Genomic DNA, 16,392 nt, shown 5'->3' with positions numbered 1-16,392 from the left:
TGCGGCCGGCCGGGTTTGTTCCTTCCTTTGTTTTATTGAAGCTGTGTATAAAAACTCGTTATCGCCGCCACCCAAAGGGACACCCCCCCCCCCCTCCGTCCCCAGTTGAGACCTCTGGGGTCTCTGTCCCTTCCCGGATTGCCCCTCGCTTTAACTCTCCCCATCCCAATATTAAACCTGTCTCCTGCTGCGTGTCTTCCCTCTCTCCAGCCTGCCCGCCCCGCTGCCCTCCCGAGTCCCCCCCTCCAGCCTTTGTCCCTATTCGGATTTATTCCCCCCCCCCCCCCCCCGTTTTGGTTTCTAAGGGACTCCCCTCCAACCTGTCTGTAGGTATGTTTGTGTAACCAGACCCTGAGAGTAGCTGTCTGTCGAGGAATTAACTCGGCAACCCCCAAAGCTTAGTTTGCATTCAATAGAGGTGTTTGTTTTTCAGGTTTAAACCTCCAGACGGGTTGAAGAAATCGCCCGAAAGGAACCACTTGGCAGATTTTGTTTCCTCCCCTGAAATCCCACTGGACGTGGAGCAGGTGGGGGATCGGGAGGGGAGAAATTTTGGAGGGTGGGAGGGGGTGGTGGGATGGAGAGTGACCAGGGGCTGAGTGGTATGGGAAGGAGGGGAAAGGGGCTTTAAAGTTGGGAGAGCGGAGCCGCGCTTTCCCCCTTCCCCTCCTCTGAGGGCAGGGAGGATAGCTCAAGGCTCTCGCTCTCCTTCGTTAAAAATAAATACTACAGAAGTTGGCAAATTTTGTAGTTTTAGAGAAGTGGATTCTCTCCAGGATTAATGTAAAAAATGTTGATGTTTGAGGAACTGCTCTTGCTCAACCCGTAAATAAAGTGGAGATGTTGACAGTTTGTCTAGCCTCTGGTAAACGAGAACAAACAACATTTCATTTCTTGAAGGGCATCAATAATTGTGAGGGTGGGAGGGAGAGGAAGGAGTTTAACTATTAACCTTTATCTGGGATCGTAAATGAGTTGAAACTCGTGTTTCTGAAGCTTCTTTTATCCATTTGCTTTTCTGTTTTTCCCCCCTCTGCTTTCCTTCCCTGGAGATGGTGAAAGGTAAATGAAAATGATGATGCTCGCATTAATTGGACAAGCAGGCGATTTTATGGCTCACCAGTAAAAAATAAATGCCACAGGAAAGTTGCTGTTTGTAGTGCAAGCGGTGGGAAAGTGGTCCGGAGGGTGTGTGTGGGGGGACAGCAAAGCAGCAGGGCTGGCTGCGGGTTGTGCTGTTACTTTAGGGGGTTTTGGTTTTGTGTTTCCAGATCATTCACTTGAAGACGCCGGAGGACGATTTGTGGAAGGTAAGAGAGCCTTTTCCCCAACAATTATATTCTCCAGGGTCACGTACTGTGTGTACCTGGGTATTTGCCTGCTGCTCAGGCCCGCAGTGCCAGCACACTCGTGCTGGGAAGTGATAAAGAGGAGAATGCCGAGCTGTTGCTGGCCGCGGTGTGGATACTGGGAAGCATACCGTTTTTTAGCAAACAAATAAGCTGCTTTTATGCACCGAGATGCTTGTTAAGCTGATGAATTCTTCCCTTCCAAAAAAGGGACACCCTTTCTTTTCTTAATCAGGACATAGCTTAGGAAAACAGGAGATGAAGAGTACAATGAAAAAGTTTCTGTTCCGACTGTTTTCTACACGTGGAAGTAATATGCCTAACTTAACATGTAGGTTGTTTCCAACAAAGATCTTACTATTAATTTTGGTATGAATTGGGAAAAAAATATATCCTTGTACCTTCTTAATTGCAGCTTCCCCAAATGTGTTGTTACGTTACTTTGTGGCAGGATTCTTGTCTGAACTGAAATAAAATGACTCTTACTACTTCTGAAAATAAACTGTGTCCAGCCACCAGAACTTTTCTCCTTCCTACAGGCTTAATGAAGTGAAAGTAGGAGATCTTGGGGAGGAGGCAAGGGTGGGAGAGATACGGGATCATAAAATTTGACAGAGCAAATGATCGAGGGGGGTTGTCTTTGTTAGTTTGTCAGCGTTGCAGTTAGAAGCAAACTATGCTGTTCTAGTAAATGCAAATTCAAGTAATTTCAAATGAAAATTGTAAAAATGCTTTCCCCCCCCCTTTTTTTTTTTTTTTTTTTTTCTCCTTAGGAGGAACAGAGTCTTTCACTTGATTGTCCTTATTTTGTCATTCTCTTGTCTAGGAATTAAAAATACAAAGACTGAGTAATACTGCTTATTCTCATGAGTTACTTTAGAAATCTGTACAGCACACTCAGTTTTGAGGGAGTTCCTCTTCCCCCCCTTTAAATGGGTCCCTGCCAGCAACAAGTGTGTTGATATACTGATCTGAAGGACTTGGGCATGATGCCAACTCAAGCAATTTAAATGACATGGTTAATAGTGTCTCTGCTGTCCTTATCAGACAGTAGTTGTCTTTTATAAACTCAGTGAACTTCCAAGTGATAATCGTGGATGACAAATTAACTCGAGTCCTAGCTTTCCTGTACAGATTAACTCCGTTTTGCTCTGATTGATAAATATTAAATGCTAATTCCAGATGAACTGTAAGAATTTGTAAAATATACCTCTCCTCTAAATATGTGATTTCTTTCAGGCAAATAAGAGCCAATTAGATTACCTGAAAGAATTTCTAATGCTGAAGTGTTCCCATGGATTCTACTGCTAGCAGTGTCGTTTTCTTAATTTTTTCTGTAGTAATAAATTTATGTGGGACGCTGCATCCTTCAAATGAATACTTATCAAACACTTCAAAAGAGGAAATAACTTTACATAAAGTAGGTAAGGCAGTATAATATGTCTAACAAATTAAAACACTCTGTAATTTGTGCAAAGCATTTTGGATGGCAGTGAAAATGATTGTTCCATCAATTTCAATTTGAAATAGGTAACCTTTATAAAGCAGCTAATATAATTTCAGAAGTACGCACACTGGCAAACAGTAAGCTGTTTCACAGAGGGAGTTTTAAAGTTTTTTGAGTACCTCCAGTACTCATACTGACTTGTCCCCTTGTAGAATTGAAAGATTATGACATCCTATGAAGCTACGGAAGGAGAAGCAGAGTAGTACAATTGACAGTTTAACTGCAAATTGCATGTATGATTGCTTAGATTATGATTTTTATTTTTTGAGAGATTTGATCCTAAAAATATCTTTGCTAGATCTCATCTTCCTGATTTCCAAACCTGCTAAATCTTGCCAAAAGCCATAGAAACACTCATGTCCTCAGCAGCTAAGAGCTTGCTAAAGCACTTAATAATAATGTGTTTCATGTCTTGTGGCTGTTTCAAACTAGTAAGTTTGGAAATGCTCTTCTTAATGGCCAAGATTGTATTTTTGAAAATTAATACATGAATGCAGATTGTCTAATGTCACAGGTTTGATTTCTTGTGGCTTTGTTTGCAAAATTCATTCCTTTGAGACTAGTGAAAACTAACTAGATTCTACCTATGTCTTAAAAGTAGCAATAAACACTAATAAAAATCATCAATTACTTTCCTAAAAGCCTTGTACAAATGAAGAAGTCTGACAGATTTTTTTTTTTAACTTTGTGTCGCCAATCATATTATAGCCACAATGAAAGTTATTTAAGTATTAGCTTTTGTAAAAGTGAAAGACCCAACCTGCGACAGTACTGAAATCTTATCATGAAACTCCTGTGGCCCAAAGAATGAGGCAAAGAAGGGAATGTGCCTTCATGTATATATTTGGTATATATTAGATATGTTAATTTCAGTCATTCCTTGACAGTATGGGTCTGCCCTATTAATGAAAACTAAATATTTGTTGATTCCAAGTAACATTTGGAAAGATACTCGATGATGTGAAGGCACAGTATTTCTAGAAACACTTTTTGATAGTTGATAGGTCACTCCTCCTTTTTGGATGCTCTGAAATTATGATAGTGGCTTTCTGATACTCAGGATGTGAAGTTAAAAGTGATCTTCGTTGTTAAGCCTTGTAATTTATGAGTTTTTTCCCTGCAGCCCTCCTCAAAGCTGATAGCTCTTTCAGTTTCACAGTTGGCCTCATGTTCCACTTTTCTTTTTGCTTTGAAGGCTGGGCGGAAGGCTTGTCAGGGTTTGCAGTTGTACTGTTCCGTGCAGGGCTGGGTGGCTGTGCTTGAAACCATATGGGTGTTACTCTTCAAGAACTGTTGCCACCGTTCCCGATTCCTCTTTCTTATTAAAACCAATGCTAAGGATGTCTTCATTAGCAATGTATCACATTAAAAACCACACGCATCCTATACTTGCATAATGACATTTTGAAATATAAGGCCTTGAAGACTTGTTTTGGTTGTTTTTTTTGGTGAAAACTGGGCACGTTAAATGCACAGAAAAAGCGTTCAGGTTCAGAAAGATTTACAGATGTACTGCGTGTGAACCATTTTTCTCTAAATAATCTTTTTCTTTTATCCTCCCTTGTTTGCCATGTTCATCGCTTAAGACCTGAAATTGCTAGCATGCGTAATAAGCACAATCTTACTACTGTGAGGAATGCCACTGAAGGAATAATTTTTGGTAAAGCAGTGCCCTGTGTTTGCAGAACGGACTAGCCCTTGTCTTCTAAGCTCCGCAGGGCAGGGAATTGTCTTGGAAGTATTTTCTGTAAAGTGCCTGGCATGTCTGTGTGTGCCAAAAAATGATAAATAATAACAAACAGTAGTTGACAATTTATGTAGACTTTTTTTTTTTTTTTAATTATTATTTTGGAATTTGCCTATAGGGTACTTTCTAGCAAAAAGAAAAATGCCAGAGCGGCTTCCAGCTGGGGCAAGATGTGCTCTGACAGCAAGAGAAGCTTTTAATTGAAATAGAACACGCATTTAATCGATAGTATCTTCTGTGAAGCTGCTGGGCCAAAACATCAACTGGCGTAAATTAGTGTATCTCCATTGAAGTCTGTAGAGACACGGCTGACTTACACCAGATGATGTGAGTGTCCTTTTTGGCTTCAACAGTTTTCCTTTAATCTTCTTGCCACTTAAACTTTTACTATGATCTGCCCACATTCCAGAAGTGTGGAATGAAGATGGGATAACATTTTCTTACTTTCCTCCCTCTTTAAGCCTTTGGTGGCTTTTCTTTTGCGTGATGATGATGCTTTATTAGTAATATATGGTCTAGTCTCCCCTTCAAGCCTGTGAAAAATCCTCAAAATCACATCTGAAAAGGAGTGTCATTATATTCAGAAACACTCCAGTCTTCTCTAGCTTGCCAGATGCAGGTGTATTGTAAATGGCTTCCTGATCATACTGTATTTGTGATTAAAGGTTCCTAAATACTGTTGTTAGTAACCTTCTTATTAGCGATTTGTGTCATGTGACGATGTTTAGAAACATTGCCCCCCACATCTATTTCCCAGAATAATTTTATTGTGTCTGCCAAGTGTCTTAATGTTTTAGTTACTAAACTGCATCACCCGTATGAAGTAATTGAAAATGCTGAGTGTGTACATCTTGTGTGGTGGGAAGACTCAAATGATATTTTGGCAGTAAAGAGGAGAAATAAATGATTTTTCTTTATCTTACAAGCCTCTAATAAACATTTTTGAAGGCAGTGTTAGTAAACTAGTTCTTGTTAGACATGGGAAAACTGTGTTTGAGTAGGGAGCCACTCATTTTCAAAAGTTCAAGCCAAATTTTGTTCTTTCCTACTGAAGTGTAATGCCATTATTAGAATTTCAGCGTAAATATTTATAACAAAATTTGCTTTGTTAAGTAATGCAGAAAAGTAACGAAGTTTGTTAGATGATTGCCCAAAATTGATGGTTTTGAAGAAAGACGGGATACTTGTGAGAGAGAGTGTGTGTGTGTGTGTGTGTGTGTGTGTGTGTGTGTGTGTGTTCAGATTTGGAAGCAACAGAGAAATCATAAAACCTAAGGCACACACACGCGCACGCGCGCTATGAGGAGAACGTGATTAACTTCTTAATCATGCATTTTTGCTCAAACGTCTTTTCACCCTATGCCCAGTTTTTCCTGAGCTTTATAAACTAATAATATCTTCAGTGGAAAAAAAAGTAATAAGATGAAAATATTGTGCCCAGATGCTGCACTGCAGAAGGTCACACAGAAATGTATATAGAGCCTGATAAAGAGTGGATTCTGCAAGTGGAAATGAGCACACTCTGTTTCCTTTGAACTGACTGGAAAGTTACTTTCCTCTTTCCAGCCTGCCAGTTCTTCCAGAGCTATAAAGGACCATAGTAACTAAACCTTTCACCAACATTTTATTAAAGCAGGAAATATATGTAATTACAACATTTCAAGTGGCTCAATAAAGATATGTAGAAAACCAATAATATTTGCAATAATTTCAGTTCTTACAGGCACTCAGATGTCAATTTCCTTTTTGTTTGTAGTTAGGAAAAACTTTGGATGGAAATGGGGCTGCAAAAGGGGCAAGAGTTGATGCCAAAAAAGCAATGCACGTGTCAAAGCCTGTCTTGATTTTATTTTCTATCGGTGATACAGTTTTTGCAGAAAGCGAAAATACTCTAACAAAACTCTAAACTTGACTGTAAGAGTTAGCCATTTCAAAAAATGTGTCTCTCTTCAATATAATTCCAGCTTGTGCAAGAAGACATGTTTTCAGTCTTTTTTTTGTATCTATTTTATTGTCAGAAACACTTTGCAGGTCTTAAATTAGTTCTAGTGGGACATCAGCTCCCGTTGAGTTATGACAGTTTATAGCAGCTGAATATCTGATACAACACTGACTTGAGAGCCTGGTCCTGCTAATGTAGCATTCAGTGAAGTCAGATTTCATAGATAGCATGTTATGGTAAGGGAAATTGAACTTCTAGATTTTTATCCAAGAATCTCCTAAAAATACAAATTTATAACATGCTTTCATAGGAGAGGGAAGTCCTGTTATTTCAGTGTTTTTAATGGTTTCCTTCTGTATGGTATTTACAGACTCCAGCTAATGATGAAGAATCAAATGCCATAAACTTGCATTGTAGATTGCTGTGTCTAATGGTGTTTTTCGTGCTGCAAATACTTCACTGGCATTTAATTCATAGCTAAAATAAAATAATTTCTCTGTTCAGTTCCTTAAGAGTGTAACAGCAGCTTATGAATTGGAGAATGATTTCTGTTAAATATTTTCAATTTTTTTTTTTTTTTTACCTTTTTAATGGAATTGCAGAAGTGTACAAAAGACAGGAGGTTGATGTTGGGAAGTGATTTAGAGAAAGTAAAAAAAGGAAATAAATTTTAAGTGACGATCAGTAAAGCTAGAACTGATTGCTTTTGTGTGAACTTTGTTCCTAAAGAAAAAAACACCTCCAAAAGATTTTTTTCTTTTAAAGTTTTATAAATATTGTAAAACAGTGGAAGAAATTATATATTGTGGATTGCTTTTGTGTGTAGTGAGGATTTTTTAAGGCTAGATCTCAGAGGATTTTATATATTAACTACAGATCACTCCCGGCCAGTCACAAAAACTCTGCATGATGCCTACTCGTGTAAGGTTTTTGTTTTGAAATCAAACTTTTTTTTACTTCTGTATTATAAACAATTAGAGTAATATATTGGACGTGCTACACTGAATAGCAGAACACCCAAAAGTTGGGTGAATAGGCAGTTTTATCCTTCCACCCTTGCTCTGCAGTGGTGTTTGCCCAAGTTAAGTGTCCAGTTATATGAATCTGATTGCAGCGGGAGGGGAACACATGGGACGGTGCAGCCAGAAAGTTGTTTGCGTGGGAGTGTTTGCAAGATCAGAGCCTTGTACTGTAAGCTGGCCCTCATGATTTCAAAATGAAAGCATATTAACCTATAAGCTTAAAAATAGTTACCCTTAATTTAAATATTCATTGACAGTGTCCTGAAGTTTTCTAAGTGCTCTTCTGCTGTGTCTTCCTATGCTGAGTTATCTATTATAGAACTTACTAATGACATTAAAAAAAAAATATATCTGATCAAAGCAATTGTTAGAAATGACGCTATTTGATAAGATCATCTACTGAAAATAAAGGGGGAAATGAGATCTGACTGAGGTAAAACCAGGTAAATAGCTTTCAGCTCTGCTTTTGTTATTCAAGAAGAAAGAGAAACAATAGGTGCTGTTTAGAGTCAGGAGCTGCCCTTCTAACCTCTGCTGCTCTTAAAATGCCTGAAGGTTATTGCATGGTTCATGGTGGCTTTTATGCTTGCAGTTCAACTTTTAATTTTCTAACAAAAGGAGATGCCGTACCAGCCTGCTGATAAACACCGTGCAGAAGGGTCAGAGAGAAAAACGGAAAAATTCCTCATGTTTTTTTCTCCTTTCCAGTTACTGAAGTATATTGGCATATTTTTAACAGAAGAGCACTGCCTCCTGTGTTAAGCTGCCAAAACTGGAGACTGATTTTTAAAAAATAGGAACATTATTTCTGTGAGGATGGGGTGTGCTTTTGCACTCAATAGCCCCAGCCCAAACAAATGATTTGTTGCATGCTGGTATGGGGAGTGATCTGAACGTCCACAGGGGCTGTATCTGTTTCAACAAGATTACTAATTCTTCCTGCACTGGCAAAATCGAGTCGAGTTAGCCTTAAATCCACCCTTCTCAGCATCAAAACTCCAGCTGCCTGGCCCAGAAGTGTTCCCGCTGAGCATGAGAAGCACCCTTTCTCTGCGAGTTGTGAAGCGGTGCTCGCTGTAAGTAATACAGAGGGACCTCAGGCAGCACCCTGGCCCTGTCCTTACATGTGCTGCTTGAATTTGTTGGCGTGATCGTTGCCGGTGTTTAGAATACCGTGCTTGCTGTGGTGCTTTGTGCTTGGATACCAGTGCGATCAGAGGAGAGAAGGGGTCAACTTCTGAAGGTATTGTTTTCCAGCACAGCTGAAAGTAATGGAATGTAACAGTTTTAGGAATGTACACCTGTGAGTATATAATAAGAGAGTATCTGTTTGTGTGTTTTCACCGCTGACATTCAGATCAAAGGTCCTCTAGGTGTTGTTGTAGTAAGAAAAAGGGAAAGGGGCCACATGTCTTACCAACTCTGACCTGCTGTCTTGCTCGTTGTTTCCAAGTTTTCACTAGAAAATCAGTCATGAGCCTGCTTCGATGAGGGAACTTACTTTCAGGCGTTCACTTAGTGCATATGGATATTCAGTTCAAAAAGCAGCAGATTCAGGTCTCGGTGATTAAAAGAAGAAATACTGTTGGCAAGTGCTGCTGCTTAAATATCAAAACTAATGCCCAATCTTGCATTGGACAGCACTGGGATATTGTCACAAGTACTTAAAAAAAATCCCATTGTGTTTTGAGGTAGTGAGTGTTACTCCTGGAGGACTGATGCCAGAAAGGCTGACAAGTAAGCTGAGAAACATCTTCAAGCCTTTACAAACACATACCAGCTTAAGCATCTTCGACCCTTTACAACTACATGCTAGCTAAAACAAAAAGCTGAGGCGGCGTCTGTCTCTTGCCTTCCAGCTTGCTTACAGCTAAAGGAAATGTATCCCAAATGGAGGAGGATCCCCCAGGCCCTGGAAGTTGTTTAATTAATCATCACTTTTCGACCTGCTCATTGAATGGCTTTTCTTTTCTCACATGGGCAAATGAAAAAGATTATTACACCTGGGAGAAACATTGACACCTGTTAAATCTTCCTCTATTGTTAAGCACAGTTTAAAACAAAAAAAGAAAAAGAAAAAAGATTTAGATTTCATTTTAGATAGGCAGAGTAAGTAGAACTATGCTTGCCTTCTTTTTATGTAGGTTATTTGGGATTTGTGTCATAATAATGCTTGCTATAACACCTGGCAGTAATTCTCATCTTCTCTAACTGAATTTGCTTAGATCAGAAAGACTAGCTTTTTTTCTTTATTAAGCTAGAGAGACTTTTACCATCAAATTTTTGCTTGCTTCGGTGACACATGCGATGTGATTTCTGTATAACAAAGGTGTTTTACATGAGAGTCAAAACTACCCTCACTAGAGTCTTCAGTGGTTTTCTGCTTCTGTTGCATTAGCATTTTGGTCATGATAGACGTCTTGGCAGCTTATGGTGTAATTTATCATGTTGCTTCAGTGCTGGGGCTTTGTCAGCAACAGGGAATTTCAGGAAGAATTTTCCATTGGCTCAATGAAGCCAGCAGCAGCACTGTGAGAATTTTGCATGGAAATCTGAGCATAGACATGGCCTAAGGGAAACTACTCGTGTGTCTGATTTTGGGGCACGTTTGGTAAGAAGTAGTAAGCCAGGGGTGTTGGGTAACTGTGGTCATCAAGAGCTTAGCTTGCTGTCTGTGCTCAATGTGCGTAAGACCTCTTGCAATCTTTTCTCAACATGTTGTGGAAAGCTATTAGCACTTTGATAATACATATTTTTCTCTTTCCCTGTGGGCTCTGCAGCTCCAGTTTGCTCTGGATGAACTCCTGGGGCACATTGTTTGCTTACTGTACTCAGGCCTGGGAAATCGGTATCTTACTAGGTGATAAAGAGTGTTGTTCAGACAGTTCGATTTAAGATGTTCTTTCGGAGACAGAGTCAGATTGAGTCTTCATTTTGCTTTATCTGGATTTATTCCACGGAAAATCACAAGCTGGGTATAATTTGCAAATGTTTGCTTTAGTTGCACAGTTTTCACAGTGTGTTCTCCCAGTCGAAGGGTGGGGAAAATATGCAGTAAGGCCTGTGACACCATTTCACACAACCCTCGGCCACATGGTTTTATTTTATTTTTGCTTTCTGCTGGCAGGCACTAAAGGGGGTGTTAATTCGTGGCCTGCTAATTTTGCTTAGAAGGTCTACTCGGCCATCAGCACAGAAAAGGGTTACCAGCCTTGCTGTTGCCTACGGCAGCTGTGGTGCAACAGCAGCACGTGCTGCTACGATCACGAGGCTGGACGACTGTAATTCCCTCGCAGTAGAGCCTTCAGCCCAGCTTCTCCTTTGCTTGCCCACCGCGTCTTCAGAAAGTAGCAGCGTGGTTGCTTGTCAGCTGGTGGTACTGTGTGCTTGCTGTGTCAGCCTTCTGTTTTTTGGGGGTTGGCAAGCTGTGAAATAGTGACTTGACTTTAAGGTGGTGCTGCTGTTTGTATTTCAAAGCTACGTGCTAGGACCTAGTTACCTTAAAGATCGCTTCCTGGAGCTTCGGTCTGAAGGATGTTTGCCTTCAGATGCTAACCTGTTTAATTTTCTCACCGTTACATTGGCTACAAGCAGGGGTGGTGAAACGTTTACCTACTGGACCCTGCCCCAGCCCTTCAGGTTTACCTCTAGTCCATCTTCAGTCGTTTGGCCAAAGTGGCATTGTTCCAAGAAGTGCAGGTCCACAACAGTTTAAGCTCTCTATTCCCTTCCTGTTCTGCCTTCTCCCTCACTCTTGAGCCCGCTCACACCTGATTCTGTATGAGCCACCTTACAGCCCTCAACCTGCAGGCTAAGCCACAGAAAATCAAGTAGCTTTCTGCAGGGTTATCTCCCTGAAATGGCTTTTCACGGGAGCTGACAAGCTCCGCCGCCAGCAGCAAGGATGTGGTGGGAGCAGCCAGCCTGGACAAGGGGGAATGGTAGCACAGCCCTGGCACCAACACAGTTCAGTTACGTTGAAAGTGTTGTAAAAATGCAGCTCTTCCCTAGCACTGCAGTTGTGACACATATTTCTAAGCAGGGAAGCCTTTTCATTGTTTTATCACATCTGTACACGAGAGAGCAAGACAAAAGCTAGGGACATTTTATGCATCACTGTTACAGGGCCTGGGGGGGATGTGTGTTGGTTTTAAATGTTATCAAAATCCTTGTGGTTGCCAGTGACTGAGAGCTGGTCTGCATTGTCATACTGGTTTTCTTTATGTTTGGAGATAATATATCGGCATAACAATTTCCCAACTAGGAAACTATACCACTTTAACTTAAGCCCAAGGAAAAAGGATGCAATCTGTCCAGCTCTATGCCTCTCTAATTCCTGCTTTCTGCAGAAGACTTGCCAATGCCATAGCAGGCATTTTTGGCTGAGGCAAGGAGTCTATTTGCAGTATTTACGTAAATATTTTTTTCTGGAGGAAATGCCACTCACTGTGCTTCATACTTAAGGTGATCAGCCAGTGGGAGAAAATTAGTTTGTTGCTGTTTAGCTTGCTAAAGAAGATAAAACACTTTCTGCTTATGTTTTTGCCTTTTAAATACCAGAATTTATCTTCCCTGGTTTTTTTTGTTTGTTTATTTGTTTGTTTGTTTTTCTAAAATAAGGCTGAAGAACTAAAGTAGGAGCTGTCTGAGTCTGGAATTGGAAATGATAAATCTTTTATTAAATTTATTTTCTTATTTTGGTCATCAGCTGAAGCATTGGAAAAAATCAAAGCCCCAAAACCTGAGTGTATGACATGCATAACTTAAAAAAACAACAGCAACAGTCTGATTAAAATACCTTGCCCAGCCAATTGCTTAAGTTTTTGTCTCTTGATATATGTGATGTTAAAAACCAGTAAAAATAGCTGGTGAGATGAGAGTTCAAGGAGAGGAGGAAGAAAAACCCCTAGAGAGAAGGGTGGCTTCTGATACAGAAATAAACACAGCAACAAGCATAATGCTTTCTGTCCTCAGAATAATGTTAAAGTGGGTTAAATTTCATCCTCAGAGGGGCTTTGTTGCGTTCCAGTGATTCATAGGATAAAGTGATTTTTATGCCTTTTTCACTTATATTTAAGTGGGATTTCTCTCAGATAAACAAAGTAACACACACTCAAAGACTCCTTCTGCCTCGTTTAAACACCCCACCTTATCAAAACTCCATTTCCATGAGTGATGGATCTTGGCTCTGGATGGGAGAATGAAGTATTCAATTACCTTATTTTCATGTGCTAATGAAGCAGAATGTGGCTTTAGGGGGTTTCTTTTCAGCAAGGTAGCCTGTTTGGTTATGCACATGCCGCCTTCTTATGTTTCCTTCCACATCTCCGTCTACACTCGAGCGGTGGTCTTAATGGGCAACAGTGGCTAATCTGTCTGCCTGACAACAAGCCTTGGCCTTCTTCAGCGCAGCAGGAACAGCCCTGGCCTGTAATTAGCGGAGCCATCAAACCAACTGTTTGCCTCGAAATGATTTCTTCTGGCACCTCTTGCAACAACTTTATATGCTGAAAATCCGTGAAGGTTTTTGTTTTGTTTCCCCCCCCCCCACTTTTCTTTGCATCACGGAGTGCTGATGTGAGCTCTGAAGTCCTGAGCCTGAGCGGCAGCAGATTTGTACTCCGATAACTCCGGCTGTCCTCAAAATGGGAAATGTACGGTTTAAACGTTTGCTATAATTTGTTCAGCTGAGCTTAAAAGTGCAGGTGCATTTGTGACTGAGAGTCAGATGGTAAAGGCAAGTATTTTTTATAGCAGCGTCACGCTGCTGCCGATGCCGGAGAGCTATGTGTCTAGCTCAGGCACGCGGAGTTGCTCTTCAGTACTGGCACCTCCGGCATCCTCTGCCTAACTTTTGTCAGAGGTACTGGTTTAATGGGTGGGATCATTCATACTCTTGAAGCTATAATATACTTTAGGTGATAGCTTCTTAGCCGCAGTTGCACATCCTTTTAGCACTGTATAATGAAAATTAACACATTGTGGGGGTTTTCCTAGCAACTGTATGCTAGGAATTACTGTGTCAGCTTCACCACAATAGATGATGGAGGGAAATAACCATCTGGGAGTTACTCACTGCCAGTTATAAAGTTGAGGAATTGGAAAAAGGCAACAAATTTCCCTTTTTTCCTTCCCCTAAAGAATGAAATGAAAAAGCTTTACAAAGTACATTGAAACACATATCCAAGTTTGGATTTTTTTTTGTGGAGACTTCTAAAGAAAGTGAAGAGCGACTTAGATGGCTGTGGTAGGTGTAAGAATAGTCACCTTCAGTTCTCCTGTAGAGCATTAACATGGGGAGCAATAGACTTTTAATATACGTTACACTTTTTTTCCCCTAAGATTCATAAAGAATGTTCCTAAGAATTATTCAGCAGCATAATGAATCTCTGCTCCCGCTAACTGATGGTAACCAGTAAGTAAAAGGAGGAAGTGTAATAGACACTGAGTAGTAGGACGGGTTTTGTCAGGTGCACCATGCTGCTGGGTGTTCTGGATTCTCCTGAAGGAAAAATAGGGGAAAAGAAATGTATGACAACAAAAATTGAAACCCTTGGATATTCTTTTGATATAGTCTTTCACAAAGGTACTAAAGTAAGTGTAGTGGTAAAGTCTTGTCATGAATTAAAACAGGTGAAAAAAATAGGAGGCGAGTGATAGTAGTCCAGAGCTCCCAACCTGGAGGAGACTCCTATTTAAGTTAGCTTTAAAAGCCTAGTATTGGGAGTGGTGTGTGTTTAGGCAGAGAGAGATCAAGAAGCAGCCATCATCAGTGAGGTTACCTGGCCAGTGGTTTGAAGTTATGTATGTTAAGGCTGCTGATAACTTGAGAAGTACGCAAGAAAATTAGGTAACTCAATAACAGACATTATGGCTGAAGTACATCACAAACCAGATTTGGTGCAGTGATGTTACCGGTTCCCCTTCATGGAAGTAAGGCTGACACTGTGTTCTGCTGCAGCCGTTGAATATGGCTTTCGTGCAGTCGCCCCAGCCTGCACGGCTCCCAGGAAATTCACCTCGTGTGAAGGAAGCTCCTGGCATGCTTCCCACTCCTCCGGCCTTCCTCCCCCTGGGGGGGGGGGATTTCCGTGCCTCTCCCTTATCACTTGCCTATCCTATCTCCAAAGCCAGCGGAGGGAAAATAAGGTGTAGTCGGAGCTCTGCAGAGCACCGGCTGCCTTCGGCAACCAGGGAGGCATACTGTAATGTGAACCAAGTCACAGCAGATGTTTTATCCCTTAAATTTGGGGAAACAGTACTGTGCTCTTGAGCTAGAGCTGGGTAAAAGAGGTTTTTGTGACTAACGTTTTGTTTGCCAAAATGTGGTGTTCTGGAAAGCAAAGCAATTGACTTGGTTCATTACGAATTCAATTTGTTGTTCTGGTTACGAGTTGGAGAGTTTTCAGTTGAAACTTTTTTAAGCTTTTAATTTCTTTAATCATTTTTGAGAATGCAGCATCTCAGAGCGTCCCTTTCAAAATAAAACATCCATTTTTTGAAAGACTCATGAGACATGTTTTGTTTCACATTGCTTAACATTATTCATTCGTCCCAAAACAAAACTTTTTCACCGTGCAGAAAAAAAAAACCCTCCTGCTTTCTTAACTGGTTTTGAGACAATTCTTCTCCTCCTCCCCCCCACCCCCTTTTCTATGTCCCTTTCTTGGATCTGAGTAGTACAGCGTCTGGTATCCCGGTGTGGCTTGACGTTACGGAAGCAAACTTTCCAGAGTTTTGGAAAAAATAAAGGGAAGCAAAGTAGCAGAATGTCTTCTGACTTGAAAAAGTAAACTTGTTTATACTGCTGCACTTGGCACTGGTCAGCTCGACAAGAGCAGATGCTTAACATGCATGCGGAGCTGGTAGTAAATTAAAATTAAAAATAAACTGCATATCTTTTACGAAAGCGTATTTCTTCTCAGAATAAAAACAAGTTTGTTACTTCTTTAGTTACTTAGGCTTTTAGCTTATTTCCCAGTTTCTCAGTTGAGAAGTAGTTCATTTTAACTCCTCTCTCACTTTCTGGTCCTCATACACCAGCACCTTGCTGCACCATGTATGCTGGAAACATTGCAGAGGTCTTTGTTTCCACGAGCAAGTTTACTGAACTTTTTCGAAGTTTGTAAACTGTTGTGTTTTGGAAAACTCCTCTCAGAAAAACTAAAATTTTTCAGCACTTTCCCTTTTAGAATGATGATGATAGGAAAGAAAAAAACATTTTATGGTGGTAGAGGTAATATCTTCTACATTATATTATATATATATATTATATATATAAAATATATATTATATGTATTATATATATTATATGATTCTATGATACTGAGGAGAAATGTTGAGTTCACTTTACAGTGAAATGTGTCTTGGGGACTGTGATATAGCTTTGTATATTTAAATATGCATATTTCCTAGGCATTAATTTTGTGTGAGATGCGGTTATCTTACTGCTTTTCATCTTACTGTAGAGGGGACTGTGAAAGTTGTATGATGAAATGAAAGATGTATGAAAGTTACAGTGTAACTTTTGTATGTAATAGGTATATACAGCATAACCACTGAACTCAGAGTACTGAATTGCAGTATTCAGTGCCTAACAGTTTATAAGAGGTTCATGTGTGTTATTACTTCAGAGATGCACAGGCTACTAGTCCTCCTTCTGCCTGGTTATATTTAATGTAAAATTTATCCCTACTAAGAAATATAAAGCCAACAGTCTCAAGAACCAAGCAAAACCAGGAAGAATTGAGAGAAGAGTACAAAAATAGCAAAAGACATCTCAAGAGAAGTCTCCCTCCCCGGTGAATTGATTACAAAGATTAGTA

At 40.3% G+C, this 16,392-nt stretch overlaps 1 protein-coding gene across 1 annotated transcript in view; it reads left to right on the top strand.

Annotated features, from left to right (window-relative positions):
* The first annotated feature begins 489 nt into the window (after positions 1-489).
* Positions 490-16,392, top strand: part of PRDM1 (PR/SET domain 1) — a 102,906-nt gene continuing 87,003 nt past the window's right edge. The window contains exons 1-2 of the mRNA XM_087775048.1: positions 490-527; positions 1,272-1,310. The gene's annotated coding sequence lies outside the window, so the exon portion shown is untranslated. The remainder of the gene's footprint in view (positions 528-1,271; positions 1,311-16,392) is intronic.

Source organism: Nipponia nippon, unplaced genomic scaffold (genome assembly GCF_047370975.1).
Source record: "Nipponia nippon isolate SJK-2023a ecotype South Korea unplaced genomic scaffold, ASM4737097v1 scaffold_4, whole genome shotgun sequence".
Classification (NCBI taxonomy): Eukaryota; Metazoa; Chordata; class Aves; order Pelecaniformes; family Threskiornithidae; genus Nipponia; species Nipponia nippon.
This window is presented reverse-complemented; position numbering and strand designations above follow the sequence as displayed.